Source organism: Macaca fascicularis, chromosome 10 (assembly GCF_037993035.2).
Source record: "Macaca fascicularis isolate 582-1 chromosome 10, T2T-MFA8v1.1".
Lineage (NCBI taxonomy): Eukaryota > Metazoa > Chordata > Mammalia > Primates > Cercopithecidae > Macaca > Macaca fascicularis.
In genome coordinates this window covers 42,794,853-42,813,653 of record NC_088384.1, presented here as the reverse complement: position 1 = coordinate 42,813,653, position 18,801 = coordinate 42,794,853, and positions in this window count along the sequence as shown.

Sequence of the window (18,801 nt, the reverse complement as noted above, 5' to 3'; positions counted from 1 at the left end):
TGAGAAACTTCTTTGTGTTCTGTGAAATCATCTCACAGAGTTACAGCTTTCCTCTCAAGAAGCCGTTCGCTAAGACAGTTCTTGTGGAATTGGCAAAGTGATATTTGGAAGCCCATAGAGGGCTCTGATGAAAAAGGGAATATCCTCAGACGAAATCTGGAAAGAATCTTTCTGAGAAACTTCTTGGTGTTCTGTTAATTCATCTCACAGAGTTACATCAGTATTTTCTGGATCTCTTTGTTAGCCTTATTTCTGTGGAATCTGAGAACAGATATTTCGGATTCCTTTGAAGCATATAGGGCCAAAGGAAATATCCTCCGATAACAAATAGAAAGAAGCTTTCTGAGAAACTACTTTGTGTTCTGTGGAATCATCTCACAGAGTTACAGCTTTCCCCTCAAGAAGCCTTTCGCTAAGACAGTCTTGTGGAATTGGAAAAGTGATATTTGGAAGCCCTTTGAGGGCTATGCTGAAAAAGGAAATATCCTCAGATGAAATCTGGAAAGAAGCTTTCTGAGAAACTGCTTGGTGTTCTGTTAATTCATCTCTCAGAGTTACATCTGCATTTCCTGGATCTCTTTGCTAGCCTTATTTCTGTGGAATCTGAGAACAGATATTTACGATCCCCTTGAGGACTCTAGGGCCAAAGGAAATATTCTCCGATAACAAAGAGAAAGAAGCTTTCTGAGAAACTTCTTTGTGTTCTGTGAAATCATCTCACAGAGTTACAGCTTTCCCCTCAAGAAGCCGTTCGCTAAGACAGTTCTTGTGGAATTGGTAAAGTGATATTTGGAAGCCCATAGAGGGCTATGTTGAAAAAGGAAATATCCTCAGATGAAATCTGGAAAGAAGCTTTCTGAGAAACTGCTCAGTGTTTTGTTAATTCATCTCACAGAGTTACATCTGTATTTCGTGTATCTCTTTGCTAGCCTTATTTCTGAGGAATCTCAGAACAGATATTTCGGATCCCTTTGAAGACTATAGGGCCGAAGGAAATATCCTCCGATAACAAAGAGAAAGAAGCATTCTGAGAAACTTCTTTGTGTTCTGTGAAATCATCTCACACAGTTACAGCTTTTCCCTCAAGAAGCCTTTCGCTAAGACACTTCTTGTGGAATTGGCAAAGTGATATTTGGAAGCCCATTGAGGGCTATGGTGAAAAAGGAAATATCCTCAGATGAAATCTGGAAAGAAGCTTCCTGAGAAACTGCTTGGTTTTCTGTTAATTCATCTCAAAGAGTTACATCTGTATTTCGTGGATCTCTTTGCTTGCCTTGTTTCTGTGGAATCTGAGAACAGATATTTCGGATCCCTTTGAAGACTATAGGGCCAAAGGAAATATCCTCCGATAACCAAGAGAAAGAAGCTTTCTGAGAAACTTCTTTGTGTTCTGTGAAATCATCTCACAGAGTTACAGCTTTTCCCTCAGGAAGCCTTTCGCTAAGACACTTCTTGTGGAATTGGCAAAGTGATATTTGGAAGCCCATAGAGGGCTACGGTGAAAAAGGAAATATCCTCAGATGAAATCTGGAAAGAAGCTTTCTGAGAAACTGCTTGGTGTTCTGTTAATTCATCTCACAGAGTTACATCTGTATTTCGTGGATCTCTTTGCTAGCCTTATTTCTGTGGAAACTGAGAACAGATATTTCGGATCCCTTTGAAGACCAAAGGACCATGGAAATATCCTCCGATAAGACAGAGAAAGAAGCTTTCTGAGAAACTTCTTTGTGTTCTGTGAAATCATCTCACAGAGTTACAGCTTTGCCCTCAAGAAGCCTTTCGCTAAGACACTTCTTGTGGAATTGGCAAAGTGATATTTGGAAGCCCATAGAGGGCTATGGTGAAAAAGGAAATATCCTCAGATGAAATATGGAAAGAAGCTTTCTGAGAAACTGCTTGGTGTTCTGTTAATTCATCTCTCAGAGTTACATCTGCATTTCCTGGATCTCTTTGCTAGCCTTATTTCTGTGGAATCTGAGAACAGATATTTCGGATCCCTTTGAAGACTATAGGGCCAAAGGAAACATCCTCCGATAGCAAAGACAAAGAAGCTTTCTGAGAAACTTCTTTGTGTTCTCTGAAATCATCTCACAGAGTTACAGCTTTCCTCTCAAGAAGCCGTTCGCTAAGACAGTTCTTGTGGAATTGGCAAAGTGATATTTGGAAGCCCATAGAGGGCTCTGATGAAAAAGGGAATATCCTCAGACGAAATCTGGAAAGAATCTTTCTGAGAAACTTCTTGGTGTTCTGTTAATTCATCTCAGAGAGTTACATCAGTATTTTCTGGATCTCTTTGCTAGCCTTATTTCTGTGGAATCTGAGAACAGATATTTCGGATCCCTTTGAAGCATATAGGGCCAAAGGAAATATCCTCCGATAACAAATAGAAAGAAGCTTTCTGAGAAACTACTTTGTGTTCTGTGGAATCATCTCACAGAGTTACAGCTTTCCCCTCAAGAAGCCTTTCGCTAAGACAGTCTTGTGGAATTGGAAAAGTGATATTTGGAAGCCCATTGAGGGCTATGCTGAAAAAGGAAATATCCTCAGATGAAATCTGGAAAGAAGCTTTCTGAGAAACTGCTTGGTGTTCTGTTAATTCATCTCTCAGAGTTACATCTGCATTTCCTGGATCTCTTTGCTAGCCTTATTTCTGTGGAATCTGAGAACAGATATTTACGATCCCCTTGAGGACTCTAGGGCCAAAGGAAATATTCTCCGATAACAAAGAGAAAGAAGCTTTCTGAGAAACTTCTTTGTGTTCTGTGAAATCATCTCACAGAGTTACAGCTTTCCCCTCAAGAAGCCGTTCGCTAAGACAGTTCTTGTGGAATTGGTAAAGTGATATTTGGAAGCCCATAGAGGGCTATGTTGAAAAAGGAAATATCCTCAGATGAAATCTGGAAAGAAGCTTTCTGAGAAACTGCTCAGTGTTTAGTTAATTCATCTCACAGAGTTACATCTGTATTTCGTGTATCTCTTTGCTAGCCTTATTTCTGAGGAATCTGAGAACAGATATTTCGGATCCCTTTGAAGACTATAGGGCCGAAGGAAATATCCTCCGATAACAAAGAGAAAGAAGCATTCTGAGAAACTTCTTTGTGTTCTGTGAAATCATCTCACACAGTTACAGCTTTTCCCTCAAGAAGCCTTTCGCTAAGACACTTCTTGTGGAATTGGCAAAGTGATATTTGGAAGCCCATTGAGGGCTATGGTGAAAAAGGAAATATCCTCAGATGAAATCTGGAAAGAAGCTTCCTGAGAAACTGCTTGGTTTTCTGTTAATTCATCTCAAAGAGTTACATCTGTATTTCGTGGATCTCTTTGCTTGCCTTATTTCTGTGGAATCTGAGAACAGATATTTCGGATCCCTTTGAAGACTATAGGGCCAAAGGAAATATCCTCCGATAACCAAGAGAAAGAAGCTTTCTGAGAAACTTCTTTGTGTTCTGTGAAATCATCTCACAGAGTTACAGCTTTTCCCTCAGGAAGCCTTTCGCTAAGACACTTCTTTGGAATTGGCAAAGTGATATTTGGAAGCCCATAGAGGGCTTTGGTGAAAAAGGAAATATCCTCAGATGAAATCTGGAAAGAAGCTTTCTGAGAAACTGCTTGGTGTTCTGTTAATTCATCCCTCAGAGTTACATCTGTATTTCGTGGATCTCTTTGCTAGACTTATTTCTGTGGAATCTGAGAACAGATATTTCGGATCCCTTTGAAGACTATAGGGCCAAAGGAAATATCCTCCGATAACAAAGAGAAAGAAGCTTTCTGAGAAACTTCTCTGTGTTCTCTGAAATCATCTCACAGAGTTACAGCTTTCCCCTCAAGAAGCCGTTCGCTAAGACAGTTCTTGTGGAATTGGCAAAGTGATATTTGGAAGACCATAGAGGGCTATGTTGAAAAGGGAAATATCCTCAGATGAAATCTGGAAAGAAGCTTTCTGAGAAACTGCTTGGTGTTCTGTTAATTCATCTCACAGAGTTACATCTGTATTTCGTGGATATCTTTGCTAGTCTTATTTCTGAGGAATCTGAGAACAGATAATTCGGATCCCCTGAAGACTATAGGGCCGAAGGAAATATCCTCCGATAACAAAGAAAAAGAAGCTTTCTGAGAAACTTCTTTGTGTTCTGTGAAATCATCTCACAGAGTTACAGCTTTCCTCTCAAGAAGCCGTTCGCTAAGACAGTTATTGTGGAATTGGCAAAGTGATATTTGGAAGCCCATAGAGGGCTATGGTGAAAAAGGGAATATCCTCAGACGAAATCTGGAAAGAAGCTTTCTGAGAACCTGCTTGGTGTTCTCTTAATTCATCTCACAGAGTTACATCTATATTTCGTGGATCTCTTTGCTAGCCTTATTTCTGTGGAAACTGAGAACAGATATTTCGGATCCCTTTGAAATATATAGGGCCAAAGGAAATATCCTCTGATAACAAAGAGAAAGAAGCTTTCTGAGAAACTTCTTTGTGTTCTGTGAAATCATCTCACAGAGTTACAGCTTTTCCCTCAAGAAGCCTTCGGCTAGGACACTTCTTGTGGAATTCGCAAAGTGATATTTGGAAGCACAGAGAGAGCTATGGTGAAAAAGGAAATATCCTCAGATGAAATCTGGAAAGAAGCTTTCTGAGAAACTGCTTGGTGTTCTGTTAATTCATCTCAAAGAGTAACATCTGTATTTCGTTGATGTCTTTGCTAGCCTTATTTCTGTGGAATCTGAGAACAGATATTTCAAATCCCTTTGAAGACTATAGGGCCAAAGGAAATATCCTCCGATAACAAAGAGAAAGAAGCTTTCTGAGAAACTTCTTTGTGTTCTGTGAAATCATCTCACAGAGTTACAGCTTTCCCCTCAAAAAGCCTTTCGCTAAGACACTTCTTGTGGAATTGCCAAAGAGATATTTGAAAGCCCATAGTGGGCTATGGTGAAAAAAGAAATATCCTCAGATGAAATATGGAAAGAATCTTACTGAGAAACTGCTCAGTGTTCTGTTAATTCATCTCACCGAGTTACATCTGTATTTCGTGGATCTCTTCGCTAGCCTTATTTCTGTGGAATCTGAGAACAGTTATTTCGGATAGCTTTGAAGACTATAGGGCCAAAGGAAATATCCTCTGATAACAAAGAGAAAGAAGCTTTCTGAGAAACTTCTTTGTGTTCTGAGAAATCAGCTCACAGAGTTACAGCTTTCCCCTCAAGAAGCCTTTCGCTAAGACACTTCTTGTGGAATTGGCAAAGTGATATTTGTAAGCCCATAGAGGGCTATGGTGAAAAAGGAAATATCCTCAGATGAAATCTGGAAAGAAGCTTTCTGAGAAACTGCTCAGTGTTCTGTTTATTCATCTCACAGAGTTACATCTGTATTTCTTGGATCTCTTCGCTAGCCTTATTTCTGTGGAATCTGAGAACAGATATTTCGGATCCCTTTGAAGACTACAGGGGCAAAGGAAATATCCTCCAATTACAAAGAGATAGAAGCTTTCTGAGAAATTACTTTGTGTTCTTTGAAATCATCTCACAGAGTTACAGCTTTCCCCTCAAGAAGCCTTTCGCTAAGACACTTCTTGTGGAATTGGCAAACTGATATTTGGAAGCCCATAGAGGGCTATGGTGAAAAAGGAAATATCCTCAGATGAAATCTGGAAAGAAGTTTTTGAGAAACTACTTGGTGTTCTGTTAATTCGTCTCTCAGAGTTACATCTGTATTTCGTGGATCTCTTTGCTAGCCTTATTTCTGTGGAATCTGAGAACAGATATTTAGGATCCCTTTGAAGACTATAGAGCCAAAGGAAATATCCTCCGATAACAAAGAGAAAGAAGCTTTCTGAGAAACTTCTTTGTGTTCTGTGAAATCATCTCACAGAGTTACAGCTTTCCTCTCAAGAAGCCGTTCGCTAAGACAGTTATTGTGGAATTGGCAAAGTGATATTTGGAAGCCCATAGAGGGCTATGGTGAAAAAGGGAATATCCTCAGACGAAATCTGGAAAGAAGCTTTCTGAGAACCTGCTTGGTGTTCTGTTAATTCATCTCTCAGAGTTACATCTGCATTTCCTGGATCTCTTTGCTAGCCTTATTTCTGTGGAATCTGGGAACAGATATTTCGGATCCCTTTGAAGACTATAGGGCCAAAGGAAATATCCTCCAATAACAAAGAAAAAGAAGCTTTCTGAGAAACTTCTTTGTGTTCTGTGAAATCATCTCACAGAGTTACAGCTTTCCCCTCAAGAAGCCTTTCGCTAAGACACTTCTTGTGGAATGGGCAAAGTGATATTTGGAAGCCCATAGAGGGCTATAGTGAAAAAGGAAATATCCTCAGATGAAATCTGGAAAGAAGCTTTCTGAGAAACTGCTTGGTGTTCTGTTAATTCATCTCACAGAGTTACATCTGTATTTCGTGGATATCTTTGCTAGTCTTATTTCTGAGGAATCTGAGAACAGATAATTCGGATCCCTTTGAAGACTATAGGGCCGAAGGAAATATCCTCCGATAACAAAGAAAAAGAAGCTTTCTGAGAAACTTCTTTGTGTTCCGTGAAATCAGCTCACAGAGTTACAGCTTTCCCCTCAAGAAGCCTTTCGCTAAGACACTTCTTGTGGAATTGGCAAAGTGATATTTGGAAGCCCATAGAGGGCTACGGTGAAAAAGGAAATATCCTCAGATGAAATCTGGAAAGAAGCTTTCTGAGAAACTGCTTGGTGTTCTGTTAATTCATCTCACAGAGTTACATCTGTATTTCGTGGATCTCTTTGCTAGCCTTATTTCTGTGGAATCTGAGAACAGATATTTCGGATCCCTTTGAAGACCAAAGGACCATGGAAATATCCTCCGATAAGAAAGAGAAAGAAGCTTTCTGAGAAACTTCTTTGTGTTCTGTGAAATCATCTCACAGAGTTACAGCTTTGCCCTCAAGAAGCCTTTCGCTAAGACACTTCTTGTGGAATTGGCAAAGTGATATTTGGAAGCCCATAGAGGGCTATGGTGAAAAAGGAAATATCCTCAGATGAAATCTGGAAAAAAGCTTTCTGAGAAACTACTTGGTGTTCTGTTAATTCATCTCTCAGAGTTACATCTGTATTTCGTGGATCTCTTTGCTAGCCTTATTTCTGTGGTATCTGAGAACAGATATTTCGGATCTCTTTGAAGACTATAGGGCCAAAGGAAATATCCTCCGATAACAAAGAGAAAGAAGCTTTCTGAGAAACTTCTTTGTGTTCTCTGATATCCTCTCACAGAGTTACAGCTTTCCTCTCAAGAAGCCGTTCGCTAAGACAGTTCTTGTGGAATTGGCAAAGTGATATTTGGAAGCCCATAGAGGGCTCTGATGAAAAAGGGAATATCCTCAGACGAAATCTGGAAAGAAGCTTTCTGAGAAACTTCTTGGTGTTCTGTTAATTCATCTCACAGAGTTACATCAATATTTTCTGGATCTCTTTGCTAGCCTTATTTCTGTGGAATCTGAGAAAAGATATTTCGGATCCCTTTGAAGCCTATAGGGCCAAAGGAAATATCCTCCGATAACAAATAGAAAGAAGCTTTCTGAGAAACTTCTTTGTGTTCTGTGGAATCATCTCACAGAGTTACAGCTTTCCCCTCAAGAAGCCTTTCGCTAAGACAGTCTTGTGGAATTGGAAAAGTGATATTTGGAAGCCCATTGAGGGCTATGCTGAAAAAGGAAATATCCTCAGATGAAATCTGGAAAGAAGCTTTCTGAGAAACTGCTTGGTGTTCTGTTAATTCATCTCTCAGAGTTACATCTGCATTTCCTGGATCTCTTTGCTAGCCTTATTTCTGTGGAATCTGAGAACAGATATTTACGATCCCTTTGAGGACTCTAGGGCCAAAGGAAATATTCTCCGATAACAAAGAGAAAGAAGCTTTCTGAGAAACTTCTTTGTGTTCTGTGAAATCATCTCACAGAGTTACAGCTTTCCCCTCAAGAAGCCGTTCGCTAAGACAGTTCTTGTGGAATTGGTAAAGTGATATTTGGAAGCCCATAGAGGGCTATGTTGAAAAAGGAAATATCCTCAGATGAAATCTGGAAAGAAGCTTTCTGAGAAACTGCTCAGTGTTTTGTTAATTCATCTCACAGAGTTACATCTGTATTTCGTGTATCTCTTTGCTAGCCTTTTTTCTGAGGAATCTGAGAACAGATATTTCGGATCCCTTTGAAGACTATAGGGCCGAAGGAAATATCCTCCGATAACAAAGAGAAAGAAGCATTCTGAGAAACTTCTTTGTGTTCTGTGAAATCATCTCACACAGTTACAGCTTTTCCCTCAAGAAGCCTTTCGCTAAGACACTTCTTGTGGAATTGGCAAAGTGATATTTGGAAGCCCATTGAGGGCTATGGTGAAAAAGGAAATATCCTCAGATGAAATCTGGAAGGAAGCTTCCTGAGAAACTGCTCGGTTTTCTGTTAATTCATCTCAAAGAGTTACATCTGTATTTCGTGGATCTCTTTGCTTGCCTTATTTCTGTGGAATATGAGAACAGATATTTCGGATCCCTTTGAAGACTATAGGGCCAAAGGAAATATCCTCCGATAACCAAGAGAAAGAAGCTTTCTGAGAAACTTCTTTGTGTTTTGTGAAATCATCTCACAGAGTTACAGCTTTTCCCTCAGGAAGCCTTTTGCTAAGACACTTCTTTGGAATTGGCAAAGTGATATTTGGAAGCCCATAGAGGGCTATGGTGAAAAACGAAATATCCTCAGATGAAATCTGGAAAGAAGCTTTCTGAGAAACTGCTTGGTGTTCTGTTAATTCATCCCTCAGAGTTACATCTGTATTTCGTGGATCTCTTTGCTAGCCTTATTTCTGTGGAATCTGAGAACAGATATTTCGGATCCCTTTGAAGACTATAGGGCCAAAGGAAATATCCTCCGATAACAAAGAGAAAGAAGCTTTCTGAGAAACTTCTCTGTGTTCTCTGAAATCATCTCACAGAGTTACAGCTTTCCCCTCAAGAAGCCGTTCGCTAAGACAGTTCTTGTGGAATTGGCAAAGTGATATTTGGAAGCCCATAGAGGGCTATGGTGAAAAGGGAAATATCCTCAGATGAAATCTGGAAAGAAGCTTTCTGAGAAACTGCTTGGTGTTCTGTTAATTCATCTCACAGAGTTACATCTGTATTTCGTGGATATCTTTGCTAGTCTTATTTCTGAGGAATCTGAGAACAGATAATTCGGATCCCCTGAAGACTATAGGGCCGAAGGAAATATCCTCCGATAACAAAGAAAAAGAAGCTTTCTGAGAAACTTCTTTGTGTTCTGTGAAATCAGCTCACAGAGTTACAGCTTTCCCCTCAAGAAGCCTTTCGCTGAGACACTTCTTGTGGAATTGGCAAAGTGATATTTGGAAGCCCATAGAGGGCTACGGTGAAAAAGGAAATATCCTCAGATGAAATCTGGAAAGAAGCTTTCTGAGAAACTGCTTGGTGTTCTGTTAATTCACCTCACAGAGTTACATCTGTATTTCGTGGATCTCTTTGCTAGCCTTATTTCTGTGGAATCTGAGAACAGATATTTCGGATCCCTTTGAAGACAAAAGGTCCATGGAAATATCCTCCGATAAGAAAGAGAAAGAAGCTTTCTGAGAAACATCTTTGTTTTCTGTGAAATCATCTCACAGAGTTACAGCTTTGCCCTCAAGAAGCCTTTCGCTAAGACACTTCTTGTGGAATTGGCAAAGTGATATTTGGAAGCCCATAGAGGGCTATGTAGAAAAAGGAAATATCCTCAGATGAAATCTGGAAAGAAGCTTTCTGAGAAACTGCTTGGTGTTCTCTTAATTCCTCTCACAGAGTTACATCTATATTTCGTGGATCTCTTTGCTAGCCTTATTTCTGTGGAATCTGAGAACAGATAATTCGGATCCCTTTGAAGACTATAGGGCCGAAGGAAATATCCTCCGATAACAAAGAAAAAGAAGCTTTCTGAGAAACTTCTTTGTGTTATGTGAAATCATCTCACAGAGTTACAGCTTTCCCCTCAAGAAGCCTTTCGCTAAGACACTTCTTGTGGAATTGGCAAAGTGATATTTGGAAGCCCTTAGAGGGCTACGGTGAAAAAGGAAATATCCTCAGATGAAATCTGGAAAGAAGCTTTCTGAGAAACTGCTTGGTGTTCTGTTAATTCATCTCACAGAGTTACATCTGTATTTCGTGGATCTCTTTGCTAGCCTTATTTCTGTGGAATCTGAGAACAGATATTTCGGATCCCTTTGAAGACCAAAGGACCATGGAAATATCCCCCGATAAGAAAGAGAAAGAAGCTTTCTGAGAAACTTCTTTGTGTTCTGTGAAATCATCTCACAGCGTTACAGCTTTGCCCTCAAGAAGCCTTTCGCTAAGACACTTCTTGTGGAATTGGCAAAGTGATATTTGGAAGCCCATGGAGGGCTATGGTGAAAAAGGAAATATCCTCAGATGAAATCTGGAAAAAAGCTTTCTGAGAAACTACTTGGTGTTCTGTTAATTCATCTCTCAGAGTTACATCTGTATTTCGTGGATCTCTTTGCTAGCCTTATTTCTGTGGTATCTGAGAACAGATATTTCGGATCCCTTTGAAGACTATAGGGCCAAAGGAAATATCCTCCGATAACAAAGAGAAAGAAGCTTTCTGAGAAACTTCTTTGTGTTCTCTGAAATCATCTCACAGAGTTACAGCTTTCCTCTCAAGAAGCCGTTCGCTAAGACAGTTCTTGTGGAATTGGCAAAGTGATATTTGGAAGCCCATAGAGGGCTCTGATGAAAAAGGGAATATCCTCAGACGAAATCTGGAAAGAAGCTTTCTGAGAAACTGCTTGGTGTTCTGTTAATTCATCTCACGGAGTTACATCAGTATTTTCTGGATCTCTTTGCTAGCCTTATTTCTATGGAATCTGAGAACAGATATTTCGGATCCCTTTGAAGCCTATAGGGCCAAAGGAAATATCCTCCGATAACAAATAGAAAGAAGCTTTCTGAGAAACTTCTTTGTGTTCTGTGGAATCATCTCACAGAGTTACAGCTTTCCCCTCAAGAAGCCTTTCGCTAAGACAGTCTTGTGGAATTGGAAAAGTGATATTTGGAAGCCCATAGAGGGCTATGGTGAAAAAGGAAATATCCTCAGATGAAATCTGGAAAGAAGCTTTTTGAGAAACTACTTGGTGTTCTGTTAATTCGTCTCTCAGAGTTACATCTGTATTTCGTGGATCTCTTTGCTAGGCTTATTTCTGTGGAATCTGAGAACAGATATTTCAGATCCCTTTGAAGACTATAGAGCCAAAGGAAATATCCTCCGATAACAAAGAGAAAGAAGCTTTCTGAGAAACTTCTTTGTGTTCTGTGAAATCATCTCACAGAGTTACAGCTTTCCTCTCAAGAAGCCGTTCGCTAAGACAGTTATTGTGGAATTGGCAAAGTGATATTTGGAAGCCCATAGAGGGCTATGGTGAAAAAGGGAATATCCTCAGACGAAATCTGGAAAGAAGCTTTCTGAGAACCTGCTTGGTGTTCTGTTAATTCATCTCTCAGAGTTACATCTGCATTTCCTGGATCTCTTTGCTAGCCTTATTTCTGTGGAATCTGGTAACAGATATTTCGGATCCCTTTGAAGACTATAGGGCCAAAGGAAATATCCTCCTATAACAAAGAAAAAGAAGCTTTCTGAGAAACTTCTTTGTGTTCTGTGAAATCATCTCACAGAGTTACAGCTTTCCCCTCAGGAAGCCTTTCGCTAAGACACTTCTTGTGGAATGGGCAAAGTGATATTTGGAAGCCCATAGAGGGCTATAGTGAAAAAGGAAATATCCTCAGATGAAATCTGGAAAGAAGCTTTCTGAGAAACTGCTTGGTGTTCTGTTAATTCATCTCACAGAGTTACATCTGTATTTCGTGGATATCTTTGCTAGTCTTATTTCTGAGGAATCTGAGAACAGATAATTCGGATCCCTTTGAAGACTATTGGGCCGAAGGAAATATCCTCCGATAACAAAGAAAAAGAAGCTTTCTGAGAAACTTCTTTGTGTTCTGTGAAATCAGCTCACAGAGTTACAGCTTTCCCCTCAAGAAGCCTTTCGCTAAGACACTTCTTGTGGAATTGGCAAAGTGATATTTGGAAGCCCATAGAGGGCTACGGTGAAAAAGGAAATATCCTCAGATGAAATCTGGAAAGAAGCTTTCTGAGAAACTGCTTGGTGTTCTGTTAAATCATCTCACAGAGTTACATCTGTATTTCGTGGATCTCTTTGCTAGCCTTATTTCTGTGGAATCTGAGAACAGATATTTCGGATCCCTTTGAAGACCAAAGGACCATGGAAATATCCTCCGATAAGAAAGAGAAAGAAGCTTTCTGAGAAACTTCTTTGTGTTCTGTGAAATCATCTCACAGAGTTACAGCTTTGCCCTCAAGAAGCCTTTCGCTAAGACACTTCTTGTGGAATTGGCAAAGTGATATTTGGAAGCCCATAGAGGGCTATGGTGAAAAAGGAAATATCCTCAGATGAAATCTGGAAAAAAGCTTTCTGAGAAACTACTTGGTGTTCTGTTAATTCATCTCTCAGAGTTGCATCTGTATTTCGTGGATCTCTTTGCTAGCCTTATTTCTGTGGTATCTGAGAACAGATATTTCGGATCCCTTTGAAGACTATAGGGCCAAAGGAAATATCTTCCGATAACAAAGAGAAAGAGGCTTTCTGAGAAACTTCTTTGTGTTCTCTGAAATCATCTCACAGAGTTACAGCTTTCCTCTCAAGAAGCCGTTCGCTAAGACAGTTCTTGTGGAATTGGCAAAGTGATATTTGGAAGCCCATAGAGGGCTATGATGAAAAAGGGAATATCCTCAGACGAAATCTGGAAAGAAGCTTTCTGAGAAACTGCTTGGTGTTCTGTTAATTCATCTCACAGAGTTACATCAGTATTTTCTGGATCTCTTTGCTAGCCTTATTTCTGTGGAATCTGAGAACAGATATTTCGGATCCCTTTGAAGCCTATAGGGCCAAAGGAAATATCCTCCGATAACAAATAGAAAGAAGCTTTCTGAGAAACTTCTTTGTGTTCTGTGGAATCATCTCACAGAGTTACAGCTTTCCCCTCAAGAAGCCTTTCGCTAAGACAGTCTTGTGGAATTGGAAAAGTGATATTTGGAAGCCCATTGAGGGCTATGCTGAAAAAGGAAATATCCTCAGATGAAATCTGCAAAGAAGCTTTCTGAGAAACTGCTTGGTGTTCTGTTAATTCATCTCTCAGAGTTACATCTGCATTTCCTGGATCTCTTTGCTAGCCTTATTTCTGTGGAATCTGAGAACAGATATTTACGATCCCTTTGAGGACTCTAGGGCCAAAGGAAATATTCTCCGATAACAAAGAGAAAGAAGCTTTCTGAGAAACTTCCTTGTGTTCTGTGAAATCATCTCACAGAGTTACAGCTTTCCCCTCAAGAAGCCGTTCGCTAAGACAGTTCTTGTGGAATTGGTAAAGTGATGTTTGGAAGCCCATAGAGGGCTATGTTGAAAAAGGAAATATCCTCAGATGAAATCTGGAAAGAAGCTTTCTGAGAAACTGCTCAGTGTTTTGTTAATTCATCTCACAGAGTTACATCTGTGTTTCGTGTATCTCTTTGCTAGCCTTATTTCTGAGGAATCTGAGAACAGATATTTCGGATCCCTTTGAAGACTATAGGGCCGAAGGAAATATCCTCCAATAACAAAGAGAAAGAAGCTTTCTGAGAAACTTCTTTGTGTTCTGTGAAATCATCTCACACAGTTACAGCTTTTCCCTCAAGAAGCCTTTCGCTAAGACACTTCTTGTGGAATTGGCAAAGTGATATTTGGAAGCCCATTGAGGGCTATGGTGAAAAAGGAAATATCCTCAGATGAAATCTGGAAAGAAGCTTCCTGAGAAACTGCTTGGTTTTCTGTTAATTCATCTCAAAGAGTTACATCTGTATTTCGTGGATCTCTTTGCTTGCCTTATTTCTGTGGAATCTGAGAACAGATATTTCGGATCCCTTTGAAGACTATAGGGCCAAAGGAAATATCCTCCGATAACCAAGAGAAAGAAGCTTTCTGAGAAACTTCTTTGTGTTCTGTGAAATCATCTCACAGAGTTACAGCTTTTCCCCCACGAAGCCTTTCGCTAAGACAGTTCTTTGGAATTGGCAAAGTGATATTTGGAAGCCCATAGAGGGCTATGGTGAAAAAGGAAATATCCTCAGATGAAATCTGGAAAGAAGCTTTCTGAGAAACTGCTTGGTGTTCTGTTAATTCATCCCTCAGAGTTACATCTGTATTTCGTGGATCTCTTTGCTAGCCTTATTTCTGTGGAATCTGAGAACAGATATTTCGGATCCCTTTGAAGACTATAGGGCCAAAGGAAATATCCTCCGATAACAAAGAGAAAGAAGCTTTCTGAGAAACTTCTCTGTGTTCTCTGAAATCATCTCACAGAGTTACAGCTTTCCCCTCAAGAAGCCGTTCGCTAAGACAGTTCTTGTGGAATTGGCAAAGTGATATTTGGAAGCCCATAGAGGGCTATGGTGAAAAGGGAAATATCCTCAGATGAAATCTGGAAAGAAGCTTTCTGAGAAACTGCTTGGTGTTCTGTTAATTCATCTCACAGAGTTACATCTGTATTTCGTGGATATCTTTGCTAGTCTTATTTCTGAGGAATCTGAGAACAGATAATTCGGATCCCCTGAAGACTATAGGGCCGAAGGAAATATCCTCCGATAACAAAGAAAAAGAAGCTTTCTGAGAAACTTCTTTGTGTTCTGTGAAATCAGCTCACAGAGTTACAGCTTTCCCCTCAAGAAGCCTTTCGCTGAGACACTTCTTGATTGGCAAAGTGATATTTGGAAGCCCATAGAGGGCTACGGTGAAAAAGGAAATATCCTCAGATGAAATCTGGAAAGAAGCTTTCTGAGAAACTGCTTGGTGTTCTGTTAATTCACCTCACAGAGTTACATCTGTATTTCGTGGATCTCTTTGCTAGCCTTATTTCTGTGGAATCTGAGAACAGATATTTCGGATCCCTTTGAAGACAAAAGGTCCATGGAAATATCCTCCGATAAGAAAGAGAAAGAAGCTTTCTGAGAAACATCTTTGTTTTCTGTGAAATCATCTCACAGAGTTACAGCTTTGCCCTCAAGAAGCCTTTCGCTAAGACACTTCTTGTGGAATTGGCAAAGTGATATTTGGAAGCCCATAGAGGGCTATGTAGAAAAAGGAAATATCCTCAGATGAAATCTGGAAAGAAGCTTTCTGAGAAACTGCTTGGTGTTCTCTTAATTCCTCTCACAGAGTTACATCTATATTTCGTGGATCTCTTTGCTAGCCTTATTTCTGTGGAATCTGAGAACAGATAATTCGGATCCCTTTGAAGACTATAGGGCCGAAGGAAATATCCTCCGATAACAAAGAAAAAGAAGCTTTCTGAGAAACTTCTTTGTGTTATGTGAAATCATCTCACAGAGTTACAGCTTTCCCCTCAAGAAGCCTTTCGCTAAGACACTTCTTGTGGAATTGGCAAAGTGATATTTGGAAGCCCTTAGAGGGCTACGGTGAAAAAGGAAATATCCTCAGATGAAATCTGGAAAGAAGCTTTCTGAGAAACTGCTTGGTGTTCTGTTAATTCATCTCACAGAGTTACATCTGTATTTCGTGGATCTCTTTGCTAGCCTTATTTCTGTGGAATCTGAGAACAGATATTTCGGATCCCTTTGAAGACCAAAGGACCATGGAAATATCCCCCGATAAGAAAGAGAAAGAAGCTTTCTGAGAAACTTCTTTGTGTTCTGTGAAATCATCTCACAGCGTTACAGCTTTGCCCTCAAGAAGCCTTTCGCTAAGACACTTCTTGTGGAATTGGCAAAGTGATATTTGGAAGCCCATGGAGGGCTATGGTGAAAAAGGAAATATCCTCAGATGAAATCTGGAAAAAAGCTTTCTGAGAAACTACTTGGTGTTCTGTTAATTCATCTCTCAGAGTTACATCTGTATTTCGTGGATCTCTTTGCTAGCCTTATTTCTGTGGTATCTGAGAACAGATATTTCGGATCCCTTTGAAGACTATAGGGCCAAAGGAAATATCCTCCGATAACAAAGAGAAAGAAGCTTTCTGAGAAACTTCTTTGTGTTCTCTGAAATCATCTCACAGAGTTACAGCTTTCCTCTCAAGAAGCCGTTCGCTAAGACAGTTCTTGTGGAATTGGCAAAGTGATATTTGGAAGCCCATAGAGGGCTCTGATGAAAAAGGGAATATCCTCAGACGAAATCTGGAAAGAAGCTTTCTGAGAAACTTCTTGGTGTTCTGTTAATTCATCTCACGGAGTTACATCAGTATTTTCTGGATCTCTTTGCTAGCCTTATTTCTGTGGAATCTGAGAACAGATATTTCGGATCCCTTTGAAGCCTATAGGGCCAAAGGAAATATCCTCCGATAACAAATAGAAAGAAGCTTTCTGAGAAACTTCTTTGTGTTCTGTGGAATCATCTCACAGAGTTACAGCTTTCCCCTCAAGAAGCCTTTCTCTAAGACAGTCTTGTGGAATTGGAAAAGTGATATTTGGAAGCCCATAGAGGGCTATGGTGAAAAAGGAAATATCCTCAGATGAAATCTGGAAAGAAGCTTTTTGAGAAACTACTTGGTGTTCTGTTAATTCGTCTCTCAGAGTTACATCTGTATTTCGTGGATCTCTTTGCTAGGCTTATTTCTGTGGAATCTGAGAACAGATATTTCAGATCCCTTTGAAGACTATAGAGCCAAAGGAAATATCCTCCGATAACAAAGAGAAAGAAGCTTTCTGAGAAACTTCTTTGTGTTCTGTGAAATCATCTCACAGAGTTACAGCTTTCCTCTCAAGAAGCCGTTCGCTAAGACAGTTATTGTGGAATTGGCAAAGTGATATTTGGAAGCCCATAGAGGGCTATGGTGAAAAAGGGAATATCCTCAGACGAAATCTGGAAAGAAGCTTTCTGAGAACCTGCTTGGTGTTCTGTTAATTCATCTCTCAGAGTTACATCTGCATTTCCTGGATCTCTTTGCTAGCCTTATTTCTGTGGAATCTGGTAACAGATATTTCGGATCCCTTTGAAGACTATAGGGCCAAAGGAAATATCCTCCTATAACAAAGAAAAAGAAGCTTTCTGAGAAACTTCTTTGTGTTCTGTGAAATCATCTCACAGAGTTACAGCTTTCCCCTCAGGAAGCCTTTCGCTAAGACACTTCTTGTGGAATGGGCAAAGTGATATTTGGAAGCCCATAGAGGGCTATAGTGAAAAAGGAAATATCCTCAGATGAAATCTGGAAAGAAGCTTTCTGAGAAACTGCTTGGTGTTCTGTTAATTCATCTCACAGAGTTACATCTGTATTTCGTGGATATCTTTGCTAGTCTTATTTCTGAGGAATCTGAGAACAGATATTTCGGATCCCTTTGAAGACTATTGGGCCGAAGGAAATATCCTCCGATAACAAAGAAAAAGAAGCTTTCTGAGAAACTTCTTTGTGTTCTGTGAAATCAGCTCACAGAGTTACAGCTTTCCCCTCAAGAAGCCTTTCGCTAAGACACTTCTTGTGGAATTGGCAAAGTGATATTTGGAAGCCCATAGAGGGCTACGGTGAAAAAGGAAATATCCTCAGATGAAATCTGGAAAGAAGCTTTCTGAGAAACTGCTTGGTGTTCTGTTAAATCATCTCACAGAGTTACATCTGTATTTCGTGGATCTCTTTGCTAGCCTTATTTCTGTGGAATCTGAGAACAGATATTTCGGATCCCTTTGAAGACCAAAGGACCATGGAAATATCCTCCGATAAGAAAGAGAAAGAAGCTTTCTGAGAAACTTCTTTGTGTTCTGTGAAATCATCTCACAGAGTTACAGCTTTGCCCTCAAGAAGCCTTTCGCTAAGACACTTCTTGTGGAATTGGCAAAGTGATATTTGGAAGCCCATAGAGGGCTATGGTGAAAAAGGAAATATCCTCAGATGAAATCTGGAAAAAAGCTTTCTGAGAAACTACTTGGTGTTCTGTTAATTCATCTCTCAGAGTTGCATCTGTATTTCGTGGATCTCTTTGCTAGCCTTATTTCTGTGGTATCTGAGAACAGATATTTCGGATCCCTTTGAAGACTATAGGGCCAAAGGAAATATCTTCCGATAACAAAGAGAAAGAGGCTTTCTGAGAAACTTCTTTGTATTCTCTGAAATCATCTCACAGAGTTACAGCTTTCCTCTCAAGAAGCCGTTCGCTAAGACAGTTCTTGTGGAATTGGCAAAGTGATATTTGGAAGCCCATAGAGGGCTATGATGAAAAAGGGAATATCCTCAGACGAAATCTGGAAAGAAGCTTTCTGAGAAACTGCTTGGTGTTCTGTTAATTCATCTCACAGAGTTACATCAGTATTTTCTGGATCTCTTTGCTAGCCTTATTTCTGTGGAATCTGAGAACAGATATTTCGGATCCCTTTGAAGCCTATAGGGCCAAAGGAAATATCCTCCGATAACAAATAGAAAGAAGCTTTCTGAGAAACTTCTTTGTGTTCTGTGGAATCATCTCACAGAGTTACAGCTTTCCCCTCAAGAAGCCTTTCGCTAAGACAGTCTTGTGGAATTGGAAAAGTGATATTTGGAAGCCCATTGAGGGCTATGCTGAAAAAGGAAATATCCTCAGATGAAATCTGCAAAGAAGCTTTCTGAGAAACTGCTTGGTGTTCTGTTAATTCATCTCTCAGAGTTACATCTGCATTTCCTGGATCTCTTTGCTAGCCTTATTTCTGTGGAATCTGAGAACAGATATTTACGATCCCTTTGAGGACTCTAGGGCCAA